Genomic DNA, 27,788 nt, shown 5'->3' on the forward strand with positions numbered 1-27,788 from the left:
GATTTGGGAGGAAAACAAGGTGAAAGAGCATGTACAGTTGGGGAAAATAATCTTTTTAAGCAGAAAATTAACATTTTTCCACATGAAGACCTTCAGTTCTGGTATTATAGCCTGGTTTATAGAGCCCTCACTTTGAGAGTTGTGTGAACTGATATCCATCCATCCTCCCATCCGTTCATCATGCAGGTATCCATCCATCATCCATCCAGCCATCCATCCATTCATCCATCATCATTCACCCACCCACCCATCCATCCATCATCCATCCAGCCATCCATCCATCATTTGTCCATGCATCCATCCATCCATCTATCTCTCCATTTGACTTTCTTTTTATGGAATTTTTCCTTTGGGCAATGGAGGATTTCCTTCCCAGCCTTGCTCGATTCTGTCTGTTATCATTTCAGTATAAATACTTTTCTTTCTCCAATTAGGTCACCTGTAGAGAAACAGAATTAGGTGGTCATAGCAGGGTGTGAAGGAGATTCTGTTGCAACCTTTCTCTGGGGACACCTTGCCTTCCAAAGTGTCTGGCATTTTTAAGAGACGTGTCTGTTTTTAGACGTTGGGGAAGAAAGTGTTTCTTCAGTTTTTAGGGCATTAAAAGCTCTCACTTCCCCTTATTTTGCTCCCGGGAGCTTCCTCAAACGTAGTCAAGCTCTGTCAGCTTTAGGCCTGGCTTTGTTGGCTGGAAAGGGCCAGTGTATGTCTGCAGAGAAATCTTGTGGAATCACATCAGGAGCGCCTCCTTCAGGGAATAATTACTATTTTAATAGACAGTTTAAGAGGAAGATATTCTTTATTTTATTTCTTTCTTTGTGAGGAAGGTCAGCCCTGAGCTAAGATCCAATGCCAGTCCTCTTTTTTGCTGAGGAAGACTGGCCCTGGGCTCACATCCGTGCCCATCTTCCTCTACTTTATATGGGTCGCCACCACAGCATGGCTTGACAAGCGGTGCATCGGTGCGCGCCCGGGATTCCGAACCTACCAACCCCGGGCCGCTGATGTGGAGCGCGCATACTTAACCACTGCGCCACCGGGCCGGCCCCAATGTTCTTTATTTTTTGATTCTTAGGAATTGTGCTCTCTCAAGTAGATGCTCTGGTCTTTGCTACAATAATCAATTCTATTAAATATTTTCAGTTTATAAAGTTTTTACCCATCGTGGACTGTTATCCACTTCAGGGTAGAAATGGAACGTATTATATGGGTGCCTTCTTGCTCTTGGTCTGGTCGTTGCTGAGGTGGTGGTGATGGGGGTACTAGAGGGTGGGGTGTGAGCAGTAGTAGCATGTCAGTGTGATTGCCAATTAAGGCCCCTGGGATTGTACGTGGGGAGGAAAGATGAAGAGGAAGAGATTATGTAGTAGGAGTGTGAGCCACACTCTCAGGAATAACAGTATTCAATTTCATTTAGAAAATGCACTTCTTTTTTTTTTTCCCACAAATCATCAGCATTTATTTCCTGGGTCCTAGGTGTCACTTATCTTGGTAGAAAGGGCAAAGAGTCGATCAGATAGTTTTGAGCACAGAATCCCTTTCCTAAAAATAGACCTGTGAAACTCCACGAGGGGACCTCAGAGCTGCCTAGAAGGTCAGAGTTTAGCTTACAGTGGCTTCCCCCAAAAAAGTGAATTGATTGTCACCTCCCTCCCTCTCTGCTGAAAAAAGATTTATTTTTTAAAAAGTTTAAAAGTCTGTTTCTAAAAGGGGACGAGAAGGTCTTGACCCAGAAGGTTGGGTTGGAGAAGAAGGGCAGAGCTGGGCTGTGGTCCCTGCCCAGGCCGCCCATGAGAGGAGCGTTCTCTGGTGGGCTGCTTGCCCAGGTGGGCAGGGCCCAACCCCTGAGCCCCTGCACCCGCTGAGTGAATAACGTCCTGTGGTTACAGTGTCTGGAAAGTGTACCCGGGCACGGGGAGGAGGTGGTGGGAGTGTGGAGCCTGTGGGTGTGGGCAGAGGGCCTTCCCAGGGTTGGGGCCACAGTGGCCTCTGGGGGTGCCTTTCACTCTGATCTGTGCCAGTGCCAGGACTCCCCGTCCAGGCGGGGACAGCAGATCTCTCTTCCAGCCTCCTTGGGCAAGGTCAGACTCAAGACGAGGTTGTCCTGTCACTGCTGAGGCTGGTTGCCTCCTTGTCTGGGGTGCCCGCCTCCTCCTGTCCTTCTGCCCCCCAGGTGCCAGCTTGCCCAGGTCTCCAGCCAGCTTCCTCACGCTCACAGCCTCGGAGTCTCCCTGGATGCCAGGGAACGCGGTCTGATGGCCCGTCCGGTCACAGGAGATGAAGTCCGAGTAGGAGAACTCGGCCTCCACCATGCCACTGCCTCGCTCTTCAGGCCTGGTTTCCTTTCTTTGTCCTTCTTGCATCTCTTCATTCTCCACTGTTGACTAATTGGTGTAGAAATTCTGCTGTTCCGCCACCTCACCGAGCCCTGGCCGCTGGCCCGCCTGGAGTTCTTACTTCTTGAACAAAGTTGGCTTTTCTTTTCTGAACCGACCTTGCAAATGCTGAGTCCTTGCTTGAGTGTGGTGATGGCTGGGGAAGAGGAGGGGTTTGTTCTGGGTGGCAGGCACGTCTGGAGTCGCTGGTCAGAAACCTGGCTGAACAGAGTCACCTGGAGGACGTGTTTACACGTCTGGATTTGGAACCTCACCTCAGATCTGCCAGATCAGGAGGTTGTCACTAGTGGCTGCGTGTTAGATTGACGTGGGGAGCTTTTAAAAGTCTCAGTGCCCTGGCCCTACCTCAAACCAGTTAAATCAGAATATCTGGGGGTGGGGCCAGAGCAGCAGTGTTCATTAAAGTCTCCCCAGGTGATTATAATGGGCAGCCAGGTCTGAGAGCCACTGAGGGGGATAATCTGTACTTTCTATGAAGCCTGATGGAGTCAGTCTTTTGAACGTCACGGGTTGGACCATAGCCACTTACCAATATAGACAAGGCAGGCTCTCCCCACCTTCATTACTGCGGTAAACTGCTCACTAAGGGGCACATTTGAGAATACTAAACTATAGGGACCCAAAAGGAATAGAAAATTAAAATTAAATCACACTAGCCTTGGGCATACATATCTCTCCTCCACATCAAAAATTTCTTCAATTAAAAAAAAATTTAGAGTGTTTTAAAATGTAATATTTTGGTAATATATTCACATGGTTCAAAAAATACAAGAAACTATACAATTTTACAGTCTCTCATTCACGTCTGTCCTCCATCCACCCACTTCCCACCCCTTCTTTGGGTATCCTTCCAGAAGTTTTTTCTTCTACTCCTGTTGTTTTCCTGGGAAAAGATGGTGTACTCTAACCTATATTCTCCACTTTGATTTTTCTGCTAATATCTGGTTAGTAGGCTCCAGTATGGTGTAATGGCAGCATTTGTTCTGATTTGTTGGGTGTCCTCACTGATTGGTAGGGATCCATGCCGTGCTAATCTTTACATATTTGAATTACTCCCCTCTACTCACCCCCCAACCCCGCATCTTGAAGATCTTTCTGTATCAGTACAAAGAGAGCTTCTTTATACTTAAAAAAAAAAAAATAGATGCAAAGTATTCCATTGTTTTATTTCTTATTTATCTATTTATTTATTATTTATTAAGCCATTCTCTAGTGGTGGACTTTAGATTATTTCCAATTTGGGGCCTTTATGTGGTAATGTGGTAAATGTATCATTTCAGACGTGTAGAAGTGCATCTGTAGAATTCCCGTAAGTGCTATTTCTTGGTGAAAGGGCATTTGCCAGAGTCTAACCAGCAATGAGAAATTTTGAGAGGGTATCACATTATCCAGTATTGCTGTACCAGACAGCTGTGCTTCAGCAGTTGTAACAGGTGCAGAATTATATTTGCTGCTTTCCATTCGTGGCTTTGAGGAACTGTCAGATGGGGCGGCTGAAAAGTTCGTGTCTGATGGGTTTAGAGGAGATGCTTCTGGTGCTGCAGTTCTCCAAGGGCTGTTCCTGGACCACCTGCATGCATCCTCCGGTGTTTGTTAAAAATGTAGACCCTGGACTCCATCAGAATCTTTGGAGTGGAGCCTGATCAATTTTTAATAAGCTCCCCAGGTGATGGTTCTGTCCACTGGACTTTGAGAACCACTGTTCTAGGGGATTTGTTGTAGAGCAATGTCCTGGGAGGAAACCCTCCCGTATGATTAGCACAGTAGGACCACTGGTTCATCCAGGACGGGATCTGCAACTGCCGTGAACATTGAAAGCTCTATAATTCCAAGTAAAGACTTAGTCTTGGCATAGCTTGATAGTAACATTTGGTTGTCAGTTCCTATGGCAGCATTTCCGACTTTGCCCTCAAATGCCTAAGATAACATAGAATAGGAGGAACACTCTATTGACAACATTGAAAATAGATAGCCAGTTGTTGGAATCTCAGTGAAATCTCCATGAACTGTAAGGCAGATGGGGCTGGACTGGGTCTACTCACTCCAGGCATCACCTCCGGAAATAATGACCAACTGAGAACAGTAGGAAGACCATTTCTCTCTCTTCCACTGTCCTATTCCTAGACTAAGAGACCCAAGTTTGTACCAACTGAAAAGTCAGCCCTCTTCTGCTCAAGAATCACTTTTTAAAATGACTAGAGGCTACTTACAACCTCTAACCTGCCTAGATTCATTTGAGAAGTCAGGAAGGTGAGGGAGGCAGTTTACTTGTGCACTGGTTTGTGTGGGGAACTAACTGTTGCTGATGAACTGAACCTTGAGTTGTGTGGCTTGCATAGGTGAGGTGCATAGGAGAGACCAAAGGAACTATGGTGTGAGTGCATCCTGATGTCAGAGAGCCAGGTAGTGGAGAAGGGGGGAGAGTCTGTTTCAGGACAACAGAGCTGCAGTGGATGAGTGCTTGCTAGAAACCTGGTTCAGTGCACATTGTCCTGCCCTCCAGCCTTGGCTTGAGAAGGGGATTTGACTATCACCAGAGTGGGCAGAGGGCAGGACCAAGGATAATCTACACAACCTTTCTTTTGGCAAATATAGGGCCTGGATATGTATTTGCAGTGAGTGATACAATACCTAAGATAACGTAGCTGTGTCTACAGAATTTTGAGGGGAAATGTTATAATCTACATATTTGATTCTTAGTCAAGCTGTCATTAATGTGTGAAGGCGACAGAAAGACAGTTTCAGCTATAAAAAGGCTCGGGAAATCTCCCACCAATGAAAGAGTTATTTGAAGATGTCCTCTATCTGATTGAGAGAAGATCCAATATTAGGAACTTAAGAATGGAGAAGTTATAGTTTGGAGGAACTGAGATGAACACTTCAAGTAATTAAACATAATATTGAGTCCAAATAATCACTGTAAGTCTCGTATTAAAATAGATGGCTAAAGGTTAATCAATCGTAACAAATGTACCACTCTGGTGGGGGATGGAGGCTATGCATGTATAGGGGCAGGGATATATGGGAAATCTCTGTACCTTCGCCTCAATTTTGCTGTGAACTTTAAACTGCTCTAAAAAATAAAGTCTTAATAATAAAGTAAGATAGATGGCAGATGTCAAAGATATTTGTGAATGAAAGACAATATGGTATAAAAATAACTTTGTAATCTATTTGAGTCTAAAATCCCAGCTTATGTTAATGAAGACTGCAAAGTAGATAGTAGGGCAATGAGGATAAGGAAAATTCACTTAATTTATTGTTCTTTATATGGAAGACTTAATCAGAAAATATGCCATCAACTTTCTCTTATCAAAATGAGATAAAACTAGAAGTTAATAACAAAAGTTATAAAACTCAAGGACTGAAAAATAAAACACTTTCCTTAATAACCCTGGGACATATTCAACATAGTGCTGGATGTTCTAGCCAGTTCTAAGCATTTTAATAAGGCAAAAAAAAAAAAAAAAAAAAAAAAAGAAATAAAAGGCATAGAGATAAGAAAGGAAGAAATTAAACTGTCCTTATTTGCAGATGATGTGATTGTCCATGCAGAAAATCCCAAGGAATCTACCAAAAACCCTACTACAACAAATAAATGAGTTTGGTAAGGTTGCAGGATACAGGATAAACATACAAAAATCAATTGTATTTCTATAGACTAGCAATAAACATGAAAGACTCAACAGAGTAAAGATGTCAGTACTCCCCAAACTGATGTACAGGTTTGATGCAATTCCTTTTCAAATCCTAACAAAATTATTTTGTGGCTATAAACAAGATTATTCTATAATTTGTATGAAAAGGCAAAGGAGCTAGAATAGCTAAAACAGTTTTGAAAAAGAAGAATAAAGTGGGAGGAATCAGTCTTATTATATGGCTACAGTAATCAAGACTGTGTGGCATTGGTAGACATGGAACAGAATAGAGAACCCAGAAATAGACCCACACGGGTATGCCCAATTGATTTTTGACAAAGGCACAAAAGGAATTTAATGGAGGAAATGAATTTTCAGCAAGCGGTGCTGGGGTAGTTGTATACCTATGGGCAAAAAAATAAACCTTGGCCTAAGTCTCACACCTTATTCAAAAATTAACTCAGAATAGATCATGGACTTAAATGTAAAACATAAAACTATAAAACTTTTAGAAGAAAACATAGGAGAAAATCTTTGGAATCTAGGGCCAGGCAAAGTGTTCTTAGACTTGACACCAAAAGCCTGAACTATAAAAGAAAAAATTGATAAATTGGACCCCATCAAAATTTAAAACTGTTGCTCTGTGAAAGACGCTGTTAAGAGAGTGAAAAGGGAAACTACAGACTGGGACCAAATATTTGCAAACCGCATGTCTGCAAAGGACTATTACTCAGAATATATAAAGAACCCTCAAAACTCAACTGAAAGGCACTCCAATTAGAAGATGGGCAAAAGATATGAACAGATATTTCACTGAAGAGGAGATACAGACGTCAAATAAGCACCTGAAAAGATAGTCAGTGTCTCACAGACACACACAAAACCCACAATGAGATATCATTGCACGCTATCAGAATGGCTAAAATAAAAAATAATGACAACATCAAATGCTAGTGAGGATGCGGAGCAGTTGGATCACTCTTGTATATTTTTGGTGGGAATGTAAAATGGGACAGGCACTCTGGAAAATAGTTTGGCAGTTTCTTAAAAAACTAAACATGCAACTGTGATATGACCCAGGAATTATACTCTTGGATATTTATCCTGAGAAATGAAAACGTACACTCATACAAAAACCTCTATGCAAATGTTATAGCAGCTTTATTCATAATAGGCAAAAGCTGGAAACAACCCAAATGTCCTTCAATAGGTAAATGGCTAAACCAACTGTGGTATGTTTACACTATCTAATACTAGTCAGCAATACAAAGGAACAGACTATTGATATTCCTAACAACCTGGATGAATCACCAGAGAATTATGCCAAGTGAGAAAAGCCAATCCCCAAAGGTTATATACTGTATGATTACAATTATATAACACTCTTGAAATGTCAAAATTATAGAAATGGAGAACAGATTAGTGATTGCCAGGAGTGAGAAGAGGGTGGGAGCGAGAGGAGTGGGTGTGACTACAAAAAGGCAATGTGAAGGATCCTTGTGAAATGTTCTGTATCTTAATTATGTCAGTGTCAATATCCTGGTTGTGGTATTGTACTATAGTTTTGCAAGACTTTACCTTTGGGAGAAACTGCATAAAGGGTATATGGGATCTCTCTATTACTTTTTATAACTGCGTGGAGATCTAGAATCATCTCAAAATAAAAAGTTTAATTAAGAAAAACAAAAAATTTCATTTTAGACTATTTAGTATAGTTGATGCTAAGCTATAGATCACAACTTATGAGATAGTGTCTAATCAATATCCAAAATTCATAGTCTTAGGTGCTTTTAAAGATATTAACCAACCAAGAAAGACTATAAATTAACTAAGCATTCCACTCAGGAGGTGGGGGAAAAAACTCCACAAGAGAAACCTAAGGAAAGCAGGAGTAAAAATGTAGAATTAGAATATAACATTAGAATGTATAATATTTTATATGCTGATGCAATATGGCATTAGAATATATAAAAAGCATTGTGCTGATAACTCTAAGAGTTAGTCCTGGAAAACAGGACAAAAGCAAAACAAACAAAAGCCAATAAAATAGATCTACTTTAAACTAATTATATATATATATAACATGAATATATATATTGAATATATATAAAATGAATATATAATACATACAATGAACATATATATCCGTAATATGCAAAGTACAATGAGCAAGAACATAAACACAGAAACAGAAAAAATTATGAGATAAGACATAATACTACCACGGTGTTCAGCACAGGTATATGTGGATTCATATCAGACCTTTCCACTACCGCCTTCTGATCTTGGGCAAGTTATTTACTCTGTCTCAGCTTCAATCTCCTCTGCTGTAAAATGGGGATAATAATGAAGTGATTGTGTGGATTCAGTGATATAATATATGTAGAGAGCTCAACCCGTTGCTGGGCACTTCGTAGAACTCAGATGGTAGTTGTTGTCAATTTTTGGTGCTAAATTTGAAAGTCTAAGAAAACAGAAGTGCCCAAAATGTCTACCATAAAAGAAAGCCTGTCTAGGTTAGGGTTTGGGAAAGTTTTTCTTAAAGGGCCAGATGGGAAATATTTTAGATTTACGGGGCATTCTGTAGCAACAACTCAACTCTGCCTTTGTAGCATGAAAGCAGCCGTAGACAATTTGTAAAGAAGTGGGCATGACTGTGTTCCAGTAAAACCTTGTTTATAGAAACATGTGGAAGGCCTGCATGCTGTAGTTTACTGGCCCCTGGTCTAGACCAAGAGCAAAGAAGGAAATGATGAAGGTTTTCAGTCTCATCATCAAAACCTGCAGGACCAGTGATCCTTTTGGTTTTTAAAAAATATTTCTAAACCAGAGGAACAAAAGGAAAACTGTCTCAGTTCTGTCCTATGACCTAGAGTTATACAGACACAAAAATCTGACAAAGTTAACACAAATAATAAAACCATGGTCTAATCTCACTTATAAACACAGAGAAAATAATCCTAAGTAAAATCCTGGCAAATTGACTCTTTTGAGTGTTAAAAGAACAATGCATCATGATCAAGGAAGGTTCATTCTAGAAATACATTATGGTTTATTATTAGGAAGTCTATTAATAAATCCCATCAATATGTCAAAGGAAAAAAATATGATCATCTTCATAGATGCCAAAAAAGCATTTGTTATAATTTTAATATTCATTCTTGGTGAGAACTCTTAGAGAAAGAACTAAGAATAAAAATATACTTTCTCAGCGTGATAAAGACTATCTGTGGCCAACCAGTAGCCAAAAATATACTTAATTTTGTGATACTTGAGGCATTCCCATTAAAGTCAAGAATAAATGAAGGATGGTTGCTATCAACACCGTTATTTGTCATTGCTTTGGATGTTCTAGTCAGTGAAACAAGAAAAGAAACAGATATAAGTAGTAATTACGTATTGGAGAAAAGAATGCCAAATTAACGTTATTCACAGGTTATATTGTTATTTATTTTAGAAACTCTAAAGGAATCAACTGAAAAACTATTATACTAATAAGAGAGTTAGGTAAGTTATACTGGTTATAAAACACATCAACCCAAATCAATAACTTTCTTAGAGAGCGGCCCTAACTAGTTGGATGACATAATGGAAAAATAATCCCTTTTCGTCTCCAGCTGCCACCTCCCTGCCCATCAGCTTCTTTTCCTCCTCTGCACATTTGGCAGAAAGCCAGAGAAGAGTGCTGTAACCCTCTATGACAGAAGGGAATGTGGGAAACTGGAATATTAACCATGGATTGCCAAAGCCACCTCTGCCATGTGTCTACAGGAAAGTGGTTATTAAAAAAAAAGTCACACTTGGCACACCAGATCCCAAATGCCATCAGATCACAATGAAAGTGATGGACGGAGTAGGGGCATAATGTGTCTCAGGGAAAATATTTTGCATTTGTGTAGAGTTAGGTTCTCCCCGATGGCGTGTTCCTTCCATAGACGTGTGACTCTGGAGCTTGGGGTGTTGGAGTTTAAGAAGTGGTTTGATGAAGACAGTAAGAAGCACTGAAAAGAATATGGACAGCAACTAGATTCAAATTCCATTTTTGTCTTCTTTTCTAATTTTGTATTCTTCAACCAGTTACTCAACTTCGAGTCTCCATTGCATTGCCTAGAGGATAATCAAATCTTTCTCCTAGGGTATTGCAGCATTAAATATGATTTTTTCTTATTGGTGAAAGAAGGAACCTCAACAACTGCTCATTAAAAGTTAATTCCCTTTCTGAAGACTTCCTAGGAATGGCTAATTCCCTTGGCCTTTTAAAAATGCCGGGAAGCCTGCCCTTAAACTCCCTTTTGGAAATCAAGCATGGGTCCCAGAGTTTGAGGCCTCTTGGCTTATGCTCCTTGTCTGGTTCAACTGCTGCCTGCTTCTGGGCTTTGCTTTCCTTTCAAGAAAAGAGAAAAATAAATTATTCACAGTTATCATTTCTTGGGGGCAGTCTGTCTCTTCCACCTTCTTGTTTTTCCTAGAGTATTCAGGGCAATTCTGGGAATAGGAATATAGAGATCAAGTCAGGCAAAGAGGGACAACAGAAACTGGAGAGTTCTGGTGAGGAGAAGAGACCATGGACTCGGATGTCAGAAGTGGTGCCCTTCAAGTCCTTGCTCTGCCATCTACCAGCTTCGTCTCATAGGAAACTCTGTTAACTGCTCTGAAGCTTCAGAGTGTTCTCAGCTGTAAAATGAGAAAGAGGATGTTATCTACCTTGGGGCGTTGTTGGAAACACTATACATCTGTGAATGTGTTTTATGTAAATGTTGCACACATATAAAGCTTATTAATAGCTCGTATAATATAAGGACTATGTACCTTTAAAAATGTGAAGCTTTCTGATGCATAAGATGTCTCAGAAATAGGGAATGCATTTTTATAGGAAAAGTTACTGAATGGAGATTTAAATTTTTTCCGCCCTGCCACACAACACTCGCATGAAATAGCGGCAGGCAGGGACCCCGTAGGCAGCTGGGCATGCAACTCTTCCTCTTGCGCCAACGTTTTCATCATCTTCTGCATCTTCATCCTCATCGTGAATTTCATCAATCCTAGTGTGTATTATGGGTTTACTCCATGTCAGGCACTGTGCTAGGATCTTGTTAATGAAGTAATTCATTTTTTCCTCACAAGACAGAGGGAAAGAGATCACACGAGGAAGGCACTGGGTCCCTGCTGGCACTTTTCTAGAGAGGTAACAGCTAGGTTCCATATGGATCTATAAGCTCATGATAGATTTGGTCTGCTCTCAACTCCCATCTTCATATATATTCTTAGAAATAATCTATTTAGGAGAGAAATTCAGAGTAAACATGAAACTGAAGAGCTCTAATCTTGCCTGAGGTCTCAGAAGGGTGCCTTTACTTTTTCTTTTTCCAAATCTCTGAGAAGGACGTTTAGTATATCCAGAGGGGATGCCAACATAGTGTTGGCATATTGTGAAAAGTTTCTAAGTGTGTCCAGAAAGGTTTGCCTGACTCTATTGCCTCAAAGTCTATATAATTAGAATTCCATGATGTCATCTTTGAGCTTTAATATAGCTTAAAATTATCCTTCTGTAGGTTGTGTTTCTTTCTGAAACATTTTAAATTTAGAAAATTAACTTGCTAAACTTTTTTTTAAGTTAAATCTTTAGATTTTTTATTCACCCTGCTGTGGGGGAGTTGGAATGACAAATGCTTGAGTCATCAAAGTCAAATGTTAGGGCACTCTGGCCGTTCTGGGGAAGCCAGGGTCTCCATGGTCTCAAATCGTTCTCTGTTCTGCCAGCATTTCATCTTGGCAGCGTGTAGGGGTGCAGGTGGGCTCCAGTGTGCATGCCTTACTCAAGCCAGGTCCCCTTCCTGCTGACATGTGTCACTGGATGGCTGGAGGGAGGGCTACAAAGAGTGACAGTGTTCGGGGGTCAGAGATGCATCCTGATGGACCAGATTCTGGGAGCCGAGTAATTTTCCTCCGTCACCTGCTCATGAACTCTCAGGGGGTTCTAGCTCATGGTGCACCTTTAGGTTAATCTTCCAAAAGCCAATTCGCTGAAGTTAATGTGAGTTGACTAGTTTTATATCAGCATTTTAAGGAATGTCTGATTTGTCTCCATCCCTGCTCCCTGTTGTTGCACGCTGAGAAGCAATGAGAGGAGAGAATGAGGGACAGAGAGAGGAGACTGAGGGGACAGGGAGGGGGTGGTGATGAGCAAAAAGAGAAGGAACTGAAGGGCAGAGAGGAGGCTGTTGACGGGGATGAGGGCACAGCAGGGAGACCAAGGAGCATGGTGGGATTGAGGGGCAGAGAGCAGGGGTTCTGAGGGACATGGGGCGGCAGCTCCCTCATTTCAATGACCAAAGCTCCGAGCTTTTTGACCTTCCAGGCACCCCAGGGGCAGCCTGACAATTCTGGCAGTGAGAACATGAAAGACTGGGTCTTTCTTTATTTCACTCAATTCCTGCTGTGTGGTGTTGTGGGCGAGCCAGGGGGAAGGTTATCCTGTTGTCAGGAGGTAATTTACCCGTGATGGGGGCTGATACGGAAATGATGTATGTGATCCTTCCCCCGCCACTTTTGCGACTTATTATTAATTTCCTTCCCCCACTTGTCATAGCTGTGAAAAATCCTTCTTCTAGTATGATGGATGACAGATGGCAGGGCACCTACCACCCTCATGGAGAGATGGTAGGCTGTACATGCACATAACAGGTGTCCAATAATGACTGGTTGAATGAATACATGAGGAGACTACTGTGGACTTTCTTTGGGGGCGGTACTGAGTGCCTTCTCAGCTTCCCAGAAGTCAAAGACCAGGAGCTGTAGAATCTTAGTGCTGGGAGGCCCTACTGATCTGTGGATCAGGGAGGGATAGAGGAAGCAGTGGGGTCCTGATAAATGATTAATAATTGGCCCTCCGGCAAAAAAACAAAAACAACACAAACCCGGTACGTAATGCTTGCTGATTGCCAATTTCCTTGGTGTAAATATCCCACCACGGTTGATTTCATGTGGCATGCCTGAACACAGAGTTGAGAAGGGATGTACACCACTGGAGGAGGGAGGTTGAATAGGGCAACAACGAATAGAACAAAAATCTCGTGTTGCTCTGTCCCCAGCACGACTTCATGCATATGACATACGTCCTCTCATTTTATCCTTGCAGCAACTCTGGAATCCAGGATTTATGTCCCCCTCTTACAGGTGGGGCACTTGAGGCTCAGAGGGGTTCAATAATGCACCTGTTATTGTAATCAGCAGCAAAGTGGATTCTAAGGCCCATGCCCTCTCCGCTCACCTCACTGAGCTGTCAGAGGTCAAGGGATGAGTTTCACGAGGCACCTTTGAATACCAGAGAACAAGAGGGCGGCTGATTCTGCCAGAACAGTATCGGAGAGAGGCTTCATTCAGGGACAGCTTTGCTAAAGAGGTGACCTAAGAGGCCACCCAAAGAATGAGTAGAGGGGGGTTACCAGGTGGGCATAGTGGTGAAGGGTAAGTTACATCTCCTGTCTAACCCCCAGTTTCTTCATCTGTTAAATGGCACCCTACTTCAAAGGACTGTTAAGAGGATTAAATGAGATAAGTACGTAAAGCACTTAGCATCCTCTCTGACCCATAAGAGAGTCACGTAAATGTCGATTCTCAGTGGCCTAATTTGTTCTTCTTGAGTTCCTCTTTGTGCTGGGATTTGTCAAACTTTAATGTGCATATGAATCACCTGGGGATCTAGTTAAGCTGCGGATTCTGATTCAGCAGGTCTGGGGAGAGGCCTGACATTCTCCATTTTTAATAAGCTACCAGATGATGTTGATGCTGCTGGTCCATGGGTCACCCTTTGAGTAGCCAGGGGCTAGGACACTCTGACAGAGCATTTGACCTTCCTGCTGCTAAAACTCTCTGCTGTCTGTCCGCATGGCCTCCAGGATTGCTCTTCATAAGACAGTATCCTTTTTGTTCCAGACTGGTTCCTTTGGAGCAGCCCTCTGCTCAGCCCTGCTGAGGGCATCTTGCTGCAGTGCAATACCAGTTGCTGTGGGGGACCTGGAATCTAGTTTTCTCTCCTTTTCGTTTTTCATAGTCTTAGTTTTGGTTCTGCCAGGACTTAGCTTTGCAATCTTTGCCAAATCCTTTCCCTTCTTTAGGATCTAATTTCTAAAATTGCAAAATAAAACAGGAGGACAGAGTGACCTTCTGGTGGGGGCATTCTGGAATGTTCTGGGAATCTGTGATTCCAGCTAGTTTCTGTGTTCTCCTCCAGGTCATAAGGAGTGCTTGACTTCAGTTCTAGGCTCTAGGTTTCCAGTGGGGTCTCCAAAGGCACTTAAAGGAATAGAGTTAGGACTTAGGAGGAGTAAGGGTAAGGATTTAATCCAAACCTTCTGGAAAGATAACAACTGGGCCCAGAGAGGTGAAGAGGAGTGTTTGGGGCACAGGAACCTCCTTGCTTTGGAGCCTAAATCACATCTCCAGGGAATAGTTACTACTTATTTAGCAGGTATGTGCCAGGCTCTGTGCCAAGAGCTAGTAAGGGATGTTTGTCATGCTTTCTGGCCACACACCCCTGAACAACTTTGTTATGTTTGGGAATTCCCCACCTTATGATCCCATGCCTCCTTAATGTAGAATCGAGAAACTCCCTTTCCCAGCCTCCCTTGCAGCTAGAGCACAGACATGTGACTGGGGACCTGCCGATTGAATGCATCCATGCTGGATTTTGAATTGGCTGCGGGTGATGAGAAGGAACAGAGGCTGTGTGATCCATTCTGGAGAGGGAGATGGTAGATATATCCAGAGTACAGAGTCAGCTGTGGCAAGGCTTCCAGAAGTATTCATCTCATGTGAATGTGGAGTATTCACAGCATCTTTGGTGCAGACCGTCTGGTCTGGACTCTAGGGTGGCAGCAGCAGTCCCTCTGCTGGGTGGGTTCCGTGGTGTGGTTTCAATGTTCCTCCTGGCTGTGTAGCCTCCTGGTCAGATTCTCTAGACCTCTGAGAGATTAAATGCCGTTCCTGCTCAAACTGGTTAGGGCGGGTTTCCTTTGTTTGGAAATAAGAATCTTGACTGCTTACCACACTTTATGTGCATTATCTCATTTAATTCTCATGGTACCCCAGTGAGGTAGGTATTATTATCCTCTTCTTACGACTGAAGAAATGAAGGCACAAGGAGGTGAACTAACTTGCATGGCTGGTAAGTGGAGGGGCCGGGATTTGAGTGCAGATCATCTGGCCCCAAAGCACATGTTCTTAACCACCACCTGTCTTCTGTAAGAGATTCGTGGGTGTAGAAAGGTCCTCGCAGATCACTTGTCAGTAGTACCAGGCTTGTTAGATCCAGGCCTGGGCTGGGCGTGCCTGTTGGGTTTTTACTGACAACCCACATTTTTCCCCAGGAGTGGTAATAGGGCCAGCTGCTCCGGTGACAGTGACTCAGGTGTAAACACTTGGCTTTGGCCCAGAGTTTTCACAGTGTGAGACCACAGATGAACGTTAGAATGTGACACTCTGCTGGAGTCTACAGGTGGCTGCTCGGGAGAAAGAATGAGACTGAAACTCAAAGGAGAAAGAAAGAACTGTCATCTGGGGCCTCCTTAGAAAAGGAAGGGAAAGGAAGCTTTGGCTCAAGCCCAGAGATGGGTCAGAAAGTGAGCCCAGCTGCCACCTACAGATCAGCAGTACTTGGCCCTGTTAACTGTGACAAAGCAGCTAATATTGTTTTAGGCAAAGGAGGCGGATTGGCTAACTGGTCAACCTCAGCTGCTTCTCATGGGCTGAGAACCTTCCTGGGAGTCCAGCTTCCTCCCTCCTTCCCTTCCTCTCTATCTCCTTTCATTCCTTTTTATCTCTCCTCTATTTTTCTTCAACAAATATTTTGGAACACCTGCTATTTACTGATTCAACCAATATTTATTGAGTGCCTCCTATGTGCCACACATGGTTCTAGGTGCTGGAGATACAGCAGTGAACTGGGCAGGCCAACTGTCATAGAGTGTCCAATTTAGTGGCAGAGGGGTAGTCCAGTACGCACAAAGCCAGCAGGTACAAGCTGATTTAAGTGATGGTATCTCCCCCCTCACCTCCATTCCTAACCCCACTCCCTAGGAATATACCATTCTCAGCCACATTTCACAGATGAGGAAACTGAGGCCGGAGAGCTTGAGTCAACTGCCGGAGGTCTCATGATTAGGCCCAGATCTCTGTGAGATCTAGGAATGTCAGAGCCACACAAGTCCAGCTAAACCTGTTCTGGACTGCCTCTCAGCCTGGGACGAGACCCGAGCCTCTCCTTCCTTCCTCACCTGGGCCGAGAGACCAGCCTTCCTCACTCTCCCCCGTGTTGCCACCACCCATGATGCCCCGAGGAGCCTGGTCGCCGGGCGGATGTGGCCCCCCCAGCTGCCCACTTCCTTGCTGCTTCTGCCAACAGCAGCGTCGGCCCTTCAGATTTGAAGTTTTTTTTCCTGTTGATCCCTCTAGGGGAAACAGATGTGGGTGGGGAGGTTGGTGGGGCACACCCGCATTCACCTAAGCCCGGAAGCAACCCAGGTTCCAGACCCTTTGTGCCCCGAATGGTAATAGTGACTCCCTCCTGAGATGTCTGGCCCACGGGACCCCCCAGTTGTGCTTCTGCTTTTCCTCTGGTGGATAAACCGTCTTCTGGTCCCAACCCATTGCTGGGCAGAACTTCCTCCCTGAGAGCTGACTTCCTAGTAGTAAGCTGTTAAAGCCAAGCAGTGCGGTTAAGAGAGGGGGTTCTGGAGTCAGATAGACTTAGGTTCAAATCTCAGTGCTGCCATTGACAAGCTGTGTTGCCTCCAACAAACTGATTAACCTCTCTGAGTTCCTTTGTACAATAGGCATGAGAGTACCTATGTCAGAGGGCTGTAGAGATAAGGCGCCTACGGTCTTAGCTCAGTGCCTGGCACCCAGTAAACAGTAAGTGTTGGCTGTTTCCACTATTGGGGAGAATAGAAGGGGCCTCCTAGTGTCTGCGGGCCCCTCGGGCCTGGCGCCCCCTTTTCTAAGGCTTGGCTCTGCCTTCGAGGGCGGTGCCTCCTGCTGTTTCACTTTGGCGAAGGCATCTCCTTGCTCTACTCTTTGCCTCTCTTCTCTTAATCTGTCTCTTCCTTGTTCTCCACAGTGAACGATCACATACAAACCTCCCTTTTCTCTGGTCCCCATTTCTGTCTGTGGGGAGAGGAATGCCTGGGCACCCCTGGTTTCCCTCTGGTGATGACAGGAGGAGTGACTGTCATCAAAGGAGCACTTTGGTCCCTGGGTAGCAAGCCCTGTTCTTGCCTTGTCCCCACTCCTGCTCCCAGGTCCGTCAGACTCCTTGCAGTCGTCCCCAGTATCCTAGAAGAGCCTTAGGGAAGGGTGTTGGAATAACAAAAATCCTCTGCAGCTCAGATATGTAGCAATCCTTCCTGTGTTTAACTCAATTCTGCAGAGAGTTACTGAGTGTCTGCCACGTGCAAAGCTCATGGGAGGAGGGAGATGAATACCTGAGTAATAGAACGCCCATTCCCTCATATATATGGTCTTTACTATATTTCATTCATTCATTCATTCATTCATTCATTCTTTCCTCATTCATTCAACCCCCATGGCTGCCAACACTGGAATTATCAATCTTTTCAGTTTTTGCAAATCTAATGGGTGAAAAAATATCCTGTATTAATTTGTATTTCCCAGACATTCATGAAGCTCAGCATACCTTTGTAGGTTCGTTGCCCATTTGTATTTCTTTCTCTGGGAATTCCCTCTTCATATTTCTTTGTCCATTTTTCTAGTGGGCTTTTTCTGATTGATTGATAGTAACTGCCTTTATATATTGTGGATGCTAATCCCTTATCTGTGCTATATGTTGAAAATAAATCCTGGTCTGTCCCGTGTCTTGCCTTTTTGTAGATGAATTTTTTTGTCAGGCGGACATTTCACACTTTTACAGTCCTCTCAATGGCGCTGGGTTCATCTCTGTCTCTGACAGCACTTATCACATTGATTTCTGGTGACCTGTTTGTTTCACAGTCTGTCAGACTGAGAAACTTGAGGGCAGGGACTGCATTTTCTTCTCTGTCTCTTCAGGGACTGGTGCAAGGCTGAGCACGGAGTTTTATGCCTGAATGAGCTTTTTTTTTTTTTTTTTTTTTTTTGCCGAAAACAGGGTTTGTGCCTGAATGAGAGTGAATGAAGAAGCCGTGTGCTGCCCTCCCTGCAGAGATGGGGTCGGCTGCAGAGATGGGAGTGAGTCAGGGAGTGAATCATGAGCTCTTCCGTGGCTCCGCTGACATTTCAAAAGCCCGAGCAGAGAAGCCCCCCTCATTCCAGGAGACCCTCCCCCTTCCTGAGCAGGCACAGTGTGGTTGTGCTGGGGTGGGTATGTGTGTGTGTGTGCGTGCATGGGTGTGCTTGTAGAGGGTTTATCATTTAAAACTCTGAGTGGTATCATGTTCTGTGTATGTGTGAACAGGGCTTTGAAAATCTCTGAGAGGACCTGTGTGTGTGTGGGTGTTGGGGGCTGAGCAGAGAGGGAGAGAGGGGGAGAGAGGGGGAGAGAGGAAGGGGATGTTAAGAATCTTGGCAATGTAGTGCGTTTACTGCTGGGAGGATGGGGTGGCTGGAGGGGCTTAAGCAGCTCTGGGGGAGGGGGGACTCCTTGTGAGTCTCCTTCCTGAAGTCTCTTGAGCTGTGGCCGCATGATGCTCTTGCTTGTCTACGCAGCTGGCCGAGTCCCTTTTGCTGGAGGCGCTTCTGTGTTTAATTTCCAGAGGCTTGGCTTCTCCATTGTCATTTTCTGAAGCAGTAGGGAGTGCCAGTTAAATTGTTAGACCCAAATAATCTGAAATGTGTGAAAAAATAGTAAATATTTACTGTACCTTTTGTGAAGCAGGTTATTGCCATGGAAATGCTCTGCACAGGGATCTGAGTAATGGAGGGAAGCCGGCTCAGGAGCAATGAGCGTGCTTGGATGCCGTGCCACCTAATTGGCAGGTTTAGGAGTGGGCGTTGTGGGTTTAGAAGCGCAGTGCAATTGGGCGAGGCTGCAGACCTCGGTCCCCAGTCGGCCTGTGCCGAGAGGGCATGTTTCTTGATGTTTATTGCTTACCATGTGCAGAGTGCTGTGCCGAGCATTCTGTGTGCGTTGTTGCATTTAATCTTCACGCCAACCTTCTGAGATGCCGTTATCCTCCTGGTTTACTGAGGCACGAAGAGCTGGAACAACTTGCTCGAAGGTCCTCTGTCCCTGTGGTTCTCCAGAGCCTGAGCCTTCACTACTTAGCCATTTCTCTCGCTCTGATTTACCCCAGAGGAAGCTGACTAGCTGTCCACGGGGGTTTTATTTTTCAATGTTGAATTTGTTGCCGACATTTAGAAATTGTAGACAGTTTCCAGCTTCTCTTGAAAATGTGGATGATCTGGCTGCTGACTGGGGGCTGCCCTTCCCTCTAGCAGCTGCTCCTCTGAGGCTGCCCAGTTTAGGTGGAATACCAGCTCTCCAGCCAGCACCGGGTGACCCCTGATGCAGCCGGGAGAAAGCCCTGGGCACACACTCAGCGGCTGTTTGAATTAATTGAGAATTGTCTGCTGAGAGCTCCTCATTCTGTCAGAAATTAAGTTTAATTTTAGCTGTTGTTTTCATTTGCTGATTAAAGCTTTTGAGATTATTTGATTTTCTTCCTGTAGTCTCAAGAATTTGTGGGTGGTTGGGTGAGGATCTTCATAGCAGGAAAGGAAGGCTGCAGCAGGAGATGTAATGTGTTAGTACAATCATTCATTCATTCATTCATTCAACATATTCATTGAGCATCAGGTGCTGGAGTTGCAACAGTGAATGATATTTAGTCTTTCCTTCAAGGAGCTCATGATCTCACTGGGAGACAGAGATGTAAACAGGTGTTACAAACCAACGTCGAGATGCCATGATTGGGGGACACCCGGGCAATTCTGAGACTATATAGAGGACATCTGTTCAAATCTTGGGGATAGGTCAGGGAGGCCTTCCCAGAAGAGGTGATAACTACTGAGACTCAAGGATGGGTGGAAACAGTTAGCCAGGCAAAGAATAATTGGGGGAATAATAGCATGTACAAAGGCTGGGAGGGGAGAGCATGATGCGCGTGGGGAATGCCTGAGAGTTCAGTATGGCTGGAGCTGTGTGTGTGTGTGTGTGTGTGTGTGTTTGGGGGTACTGCGAGAGTTGGGGATGGAGAGGTTAGTTAGTGGGAACTGAGTCAATCCATAAGTAAAATCACACCGTCGCTCATATCTCCTGAACCAAGTTCTGCTGGACACAGAGCTGTCAGGTTGGAGGGGCAGCAACACCACAGGGGGCAGCAGATCTGAATCTGGGGGCGGTGTTAAAGGGCTGTAGAGAACCTTTTACAGCCAAGGCCAGCTTTAGGATGTTTGGCTCTGTATGTCACATCTCTCCTGTGTGAAATCATATCCTATATACATTTTTTATAGCCTACCTTTTTTTACCTATTATATCTTGGACTTTTTCCTATATCAATACTTTACATAGACCTTCCTTATTTTTCTAATGGCTACATTGTATTCCATAATGTGGTGGCCACCATATTAGTTATTTATATGATATTTATATTCATTATTTGACCTATTGATGGGCATTTGGGTTGTTCCCAGTTTTTTCTCTATTATGAGCAGTGCAGCTGTGAACATTCTTGGGCACTTCAGTGATGATTTCTGTAGAATATTCTTAGAAGTAGGGTTTTTAGGGCAAAGGATGTGAACATTTTCAGTTGTAGTAGATACTGCTAAATTGCTCTCCAAAAGGTTGTGCCAATTTGTGCACCCACCAGCAGAGCGTGCAAGTGCCTCTTAGAAATGTCTTTTAAAAGATAAAATACCTATTGTTAAGCCATGAAACACATTTCAAATAATTGCCAAAATTCTTCCAGCTGTGGCGTAAGAAGCTAGAATCCCAAAGAGGACTGAAAAGTCTTGGGAAAAAGGGGCACTTAATGTGTTAAAAGGTGACATTTTGGATCAGTAGGAAAAGAATGGTTTATTTAACAAATGGTGCTGGCATAATTGGGTGGCCGTGTGCAAGGATGCCAATTTTGATTCTTAATTCACATTTTATACAAAAATAAATTACCAATGGAGTAAATTACAGAGTAAAGATTGTAAAGTAAAAATAATAAAGAATATTAGAGGAAATTTTAGGAGCATATTCCTGTAACCTTGAGTGAGGGAAACCCAGAAACCATGAAGGAAAAGATTAGGCATTTTTTGATTATGTAAAAATAACTTAGCCTTTTAAAAGGAGAATGTGTTCATTAATTGTGTATTTAATTAAGAAATACTATTAAAAATAGACCCAGTGGATAATGTACAATGGAATCCAATGTGAATAAAGTTGAAGTTAATAAAAAAGTTTTAAGACATACGCGTGTCTGGGAGACTGTGATCAGGGATTCGGATTCTGCAATTTTTATTCTAAAAAGAGTTGAATGATAAATAGTATATGTGTGGCCCCTAAACCCGGTAAGCTCTGGAAGAGTAAAGAAAAGGGAAGGAAATGTTTTCTGTTTCTTTATTTTTTATTGTTTTGAGAAAGTTGAGTACCCACCCAAAGCCTCAGGTGTCCCAGGAGAGAGGAGATAAAAACACACCATCAAAACAGCTCCAGCCACAAGTTCTAGTGCTCAGTGTGGCCCAGTGCTCCTTCCCTCCATGCCTTATCCCATGGGAAGCATCTGCCTTCCTTGCCCTCTTCAAGTCCGAATCTCTCAGTCTGTTCCCAGAGGGGCCCCTCTCCCCATCCTTCAGTATTTGTACCACCCTTTGAATCAGCCTTGGAGACACCCCTTTGCACTTTTCCCTGCGTCTGGCCATCACCAGGGAACTGCGGTCAATGAAATTGAGTGTATGGCCCTACTCTCCTTAAACTCAAAGCTCCATTATTCTGCACCCACGAGGGTCACTGATCTTAAATTTAGTAGTAAAGGCTCTGGAGTCAGGCGGACCAGGCTTCAAACACTAGCTCTCTACTTTCTAGCTGAATAACCTCACACAAGTTCTCGGCCTCAATTTCCCCATCTATAAAATGGTGATAAAATGATCCTGCCTCCTAGCATTGCCCTGAAGATTGTTATTATTATTATTGCTTAGCATGGCACTTGGCATTTAGGAAACGCTCATAAATGTTAGCTGTTATTGGCTACTGTTATTTTTTTCTTCTCCTTTTCCTCCTCCTTCTCCTTCTTTGTTATTTTAAGTGCCTCCTTACCAATGCCTGCAGGAATAGATTGATCTAGTGCCAGAGTTTAGGAGAGCTCAAGTTCACTCATTCCCTTAGAGGTAGCAGAGTGGCAGATAAGAGCCAGACACTGGACCCAGCCAGCCTTCATTCAAATCCCAGTTTTGCCGCTTATTGCTGTGTGCACCTTAGACAAGTTACTTAACATCTCTGTGCCTTATTTTCTTCATTTGTAAAATGAAGATAATAATGAAACCTACCTTGCATGGTTGTTATGAGGATTAAATGAATTAATATTTGTAAAACAGATAAAGAGTATCTGGCTCGTTGTAAGTGCTATGTAAATGTTTGTTAAAATAGTTACAAAATAAACGATCTCCCTTAGATACATCACTTACCCCCTGTGGATCATGTCAAGGATAAAGGAAACAGTATGTTGAAAACCCTGGCGTGCTGTGTGCATATGAGAGGTGTTATGGTGATTCATCGTTATTAGCCTGGCCACTTTCCATTTTGCTTTTAGAATCAACTCAGGCCAGTCTTTAAGGAGGAGCTCTGACTGTTGAGAAGCTGACACAGTGAGGGCAGTTTCTGCCACCCAGACCTCTTCCTCTCTGTTTGATCTTCCTAAATCTTTCACTAATGCAGCTTTGGGGTAGGACCAAAGAAACCAGGCGAATGTACTGTTGCTGTTCTGTTTCCAATAGTGGGAGTGACTGATGTTTTACAAAGGGAGGGGTGGAAAGGCAGCGCCTAGCAGGAAAGCCTTCTTGCTAAATCGAGGACTTTTGTACACAAATAGACACAAGCTTGCTTGCTGTTTAAATAGAATATTAGCGATTATCATTTATCCAGCCGGAGTCTCCTGGGTTTGAAGCTGCCTCAAATTAGCAGTCTGCATTCTCTGCTGCCACTTCTTCACTTCTCCCGCTTTCCATAACCCTGCATAGAGGTTGCTGCCCCGAAGGTCGCCAGAAGTAAAAATATTAGCATGTTTATTAGCACTATTTCCCAGGTGCTAGGCTAAGTATTGCCATGGATTTATCCTTATTTAATCTTCATAGTGGTTCTAGGTGGTTTCCCCATTTTACAGATGAGGTCACTGAGGTGCAGAGAAATGAAGCAACATGCTCTGCCGACACTATTGGTGGTCTGCTAACATTCCCTCCCCCTTCCATTCCATTGCTTTCCTGCCTGACTCCCACCTGGCAGCACCTGTCTCTGCCTGAGGGCTTGCTCTGGCCATTGGCTCACTCTGTCCACGTAAAGGTTAGGCTGGAAGTGTGAGGAGTGGGGGATTTAACGCCCCCTCCCCCAGGAGCAGCCCTCAGCCGGTAACTGAGGGGAGTCGAAGGATAGATACCTCTGAGGCTTGTGTTTCCTAGAGTTCCCCAGCAAGATTAGGATCTAGTTGCCCAAAGCAGTAACGTCCTTAAAAATGCATCCTTGATGGGCTTCCTTCCCTTCCCTGTCTTACCTCCCCCCTCCCTACTGGTGTTCCTCGGAATCACCTCTCATAGGAACTGCTTCTACTTCTGTTGTCCTCTTAGATCTGCTTCTGGGGTATCCCAAACAATTGCCCAAGGTCCTAACTAAATTCTGTAGCCTTTTGTGTCTTCATCCTCCTTGTGGCGTTTGACACTATTGATGGCTTTCTCTTCTTCAAACTCTTCCCCTTTTTGGTTTCTGTGACACCTGGTATGATTCTCTTTCTATTTCAATGGCTCTTTTTCTTTCTTGTTCACTGGCTCTTCTCCTTTCTTTGGTCACCTGATTTTAGGCATCTCCAGTGTCTCATTATTTCAGTTATAAATGACTGAAAACCCAACTCAAACTGGTTTAAATAAAAAAATAAATTATTGAATCACATAAATGGGAATCTTGGGTTACCCTGGCTTCAGGCAAGGTGTGATCCAGGTATTCAGATGATGATCAGCCATCCGACTCTGTCCACATCATGACTCTGCTTTCCTCTGCATTGCTTTATTCTCAGGCAGGTTCTTTCCTAATGAGGCTATGGCAACTGGTAGGTCCAAGTTTATCTTCCATCAGCTTAGCTACATCAATGGAATGGGAGTGCCTCTTTCCTGAGAATCCCTGAAGAAGTTTTCAATACCATTCTCATTGGCCTATCTTGGCTCATGTACACGTCCCTAAACCAATCCCAGTGGCCAGAAGGATGTAGTATTCTTATTGGCCAGGCTGGGCCACATAATCACCCATGGAGCCAAGATTAGAGTAGGCTCCACTTGAACGACAAGGACTGAGAGTGGAGAGAAGTGGTTTCCCAAGAAAAGCCAAAGTGCTCTTACATAAAGGAATGGATGCTGGACAGGCAAAAACAGCAGCGGTCCATATACCAAGCCTCTGGGCTCAGCGCTCTGCTCTTCCCTGGCTCTGCGGATCATCCCCTTACTTCTGCTCTTGCCTGCCTGGGCAGGACTCTGAGCTCCTATCTCCAGTCCTGACTTCACTTCTGAGTTGTGGCCTCAGTTTCCCCACCCTGTCAAGTTAGGCGTTTCCATTTGGTCGTGCCACCCAGACCTGAAACTTGGTGTGCCTCAACCCTGGCCACCTCCCCCCTGGTTCCTCTTCCTAACATCTCTGTTTTTATCCGTGGGGCCACTCAGGTTTCCATCTCTCCCTCCTCCCTATCCCCAGCCTGGTTTCCAACCACATTGTGCTTCTTTTGGTTTCTTGAATGTGCCACGCACTCCCTCTGGATTTTTGCATGTGCTTTTCCTAATTCTGGAACCCTCTTTGACATACTTTGTGGTTGGTGAACCCCTATCCACCACTTGGACCTCAGCTCAGAAGTCACTTCTTCCGGGACTGTCCCCTGATGACCCCTCTCTGCCAAGTCTGGGTTAGATTCCCTTTGCTGGGCTCCCCTGGGCTTTTACCTCCTCTGCCACTGTGACTCAGACTCTATTGACCCGTCACATTGTCTGTCTTCCCCATCAGGGCAGGACCACATCTGTCTTGTTCATCATTATATCTTCAGCAGTCCAGACATGATTACGAGTCTGAGCTAATGTCTGACAAACTAAGATTTGAATCTAGGCTCCACCCCTCCTGAGCTGTGAGAACGTGGACGAGTTCCTTCACCTCTCCAGGCCTCAGTTTTCTCATCTCTAAATTGGAGATAATGATAGCCCCTCCGTTACTGAGCTGCTGTGAAGAGTAAGTGGTAACCTCACATACGAAGTGCTCAGCACAGCCTGGCACATGGTAAGCATTGAATCAATGCGAACTATTATTATTTCTACTTACTATTAATATTATTTTACCTCATCCAGGGTCCAGCATAAAATAAACTGTCAACAAATGATAGATCTTATGACTAGCCTAGAACAGAACCTGAAACATAGTAGGCTCCTTGGATGGGTGAAACTTTCATTTTGAGAATTTGGGGGGAAAAAAAAGAACCGTTGATGCTTCCTTTGCCGCACATCAATTAGGAGTCGTGAGCTCATTTTTCTCCTCGAGGTGGGGAGGGCAGTTTCAGTGGGGGGCTGGAGGCCATCCCCCTTGTGATGGGAGATGGTCTTCTCTGATGTTGCTGGGGTGCCCGGGTGGGTGGAGTGTCACCAGCACTGGTTGGCCTGATTGATCTAAGGAGGGTGGCCTTGCCCCTCCTGGGACAGAGCCTCATTAAGGTTAGTGAGGGGTTTGCTTCTGCGGAGTTCCAAGGGCTGCCTGGGGCTGCCGCATGAGGTGTTCCCCTTTTCTTATTTTGTCTCAATTAGTCGTCGTTGATCTCTACATGTTTCTCCCTCTTGCTAGCCACGGGAATGGGTCATCCTCAGATATCGCTCTTGGCTTGAGCACCCACCATCATCAGCATCATCATCCCCATAAACAGCATAACATAAGCAGCAGCGTTCACTCTGGTTGATTGAGTATCTGAGAGTGACGGTGTGCTCACATTGTGTGTACTCCAGGGGACTGCGAGGATGAAATGAGTTATGAGGCATCTGTTTTCACCCTATGAGATAGGGTAGCCGCAAGCCACGTGTGGCTACTTCAATTTAAATCTTAACGTTCAATAAAATGAAAAAATTCAGTTTCTCAGTCACACTAGCCACATTTCAAATGGACAGTGCAGTTTATAGCACATTTCCGTCATCACAGAAAATTCTCCTGGACAGGGCTGGTCTAGAGTAGGAATTGGTAAACTGTGGCTCATGGGTCCACGGACTGAACTGGTAAACAGAATTTTATGGGAACGCAGCTGTACTTCTTTGCTTACCTGTCGTCTATGGCTGCGTTTGCACTACAAGCACAGAATTGAGTAGTTGCGACAGAGACCGTGTGGCCTGCAGAGCCTAAGATAGTCACTCTCTTATCCTTGAAGAAAAAGTTTGCCGACCTCTGGTCTAGAGGTTGCCTGGCCCTTGGTAAATGTTAAGTGAATGCTTGCTATTTTTTATTTGTATAAAAATAACGTAACTTTAGTTCTCCAAATAACCTTTCAAAGTAAGTATTGTTATCCCTATCCTAGAGATGAGAAAATTGGGACTAGGGTTCTGTACTATAACTTCCAGGAGGGCAGAGATCTCATCAGTCTTGTTCATCACTTACTCTTATATCTGGGCAGTGCCTGGTAAATAAAAGACATTCAGTACATGTTTGGTGAGCAATGAATGGATATATAAATGAATAAGTGACTTTATGAGTAAATATAAAAATCTGATCAGCTCCGCTGCACAGATGAGGAAAGAGAGGCCCTCCGGAGGTGAATTGCCTCGACAGGAGGCACCGTAGCTGGTGGAAGCGTAGAGCTGGGACTCCAGCTGAAGGGGTCTGTGTGGTTCCTAAACCTTCCGCTCCACCACTTCCGCCCCCTCTGGAACTTGCCAAAGTGCAGAGCGGGTGCCTCCCCTCTCCCTACTGCAGCCAGACGTCTGTTTCTCCTCTCCTCCAGCGGCCAGCTTCATCTGCTCTGCGGTGCTCTTGGGCCTGTGGCACCACAAAGCTCTGCTGCTGAGGCACTTGGGTCCAAGTAGGTCAGCCAAGTTTGAGTGATCTCTCTCTTGGCCACTGTAGCCCATGTGGTTTGAGTCGAGACCATCTGTGATTTGACACATTTGTCACAGTGAAACTCAGAGGGCCGTGGGGATGTCTTGAGCCATTCAGCTGGAGGCTGAGTGTAAGTATACTCTTGAAGCACCTTCTCAGATGGCTTCTTGTGGAGCATCTGCCCAAAGTGGCTTCCCATTGAATTAAGTTGAAGATGCATTAAATGAATCTGGTCCATCACTGCTTCAATTAAGTTGAAGATGCATTAAAAGAATCTAGTTCGTCACAAGCAAGGAGCACGAAGTCACAGAATTCCATCTCTTGCCCGGAGAAGGGCTTCTTTGGGGCTCTGAGGACTGGAACCCAGGGGCCCTCGTTGCCTCGCTGTTTCCTGTGCTCTGGAGCTAGACTGCCTGGACTTGAATCCTGCCCTCCCCACCTGCTGCTGTGGAATCTTGGACTAGTTACTTTCTCTCCCTGTGCCTCACCTTCCTCTTCTGCGCAGTCAGGATAATAACAGGACCTTCC

The 27,788-nt window shown here is 44.3% G+C and overlaps 1 protein-coding gene and 1 pseudogene across 3 annotated transcripts in view; one reads left to right on the forward strand and one right to left on the reverse strand.

Moving 5' to 3' along the window:
• PRKCB (protein kinase C beta) overlaps window positions 1–27,788 on the forward strand; it is a 308,559-nt gene that overhangs the window by 81,586 nt on the left and 199,185 nt on the right. The window lies entirely within an intron of this gene.
• On the reverse strand, window positions 2,089–2,312 carry LOC101407469 (cAMP-dependent protein kinase inhibitor gamma pseudogene; annotated as a pseudogene).

Source organism: Ceratotherium simum, chromosome 26 (assembly GCF_057802395.1).
Source record: "Ceratotherium simum simum isolate JZ-2026a chromosome 26, ASM5780239v1, whole genome shotgun sequence".
Classification (NCBI taxonomy): Eukaryota; Metazoa; Chordata; class Mammalia; order Perissodactyla; family Rhinocerotidae; genus Ceratotherium; species Ceratotherium simum.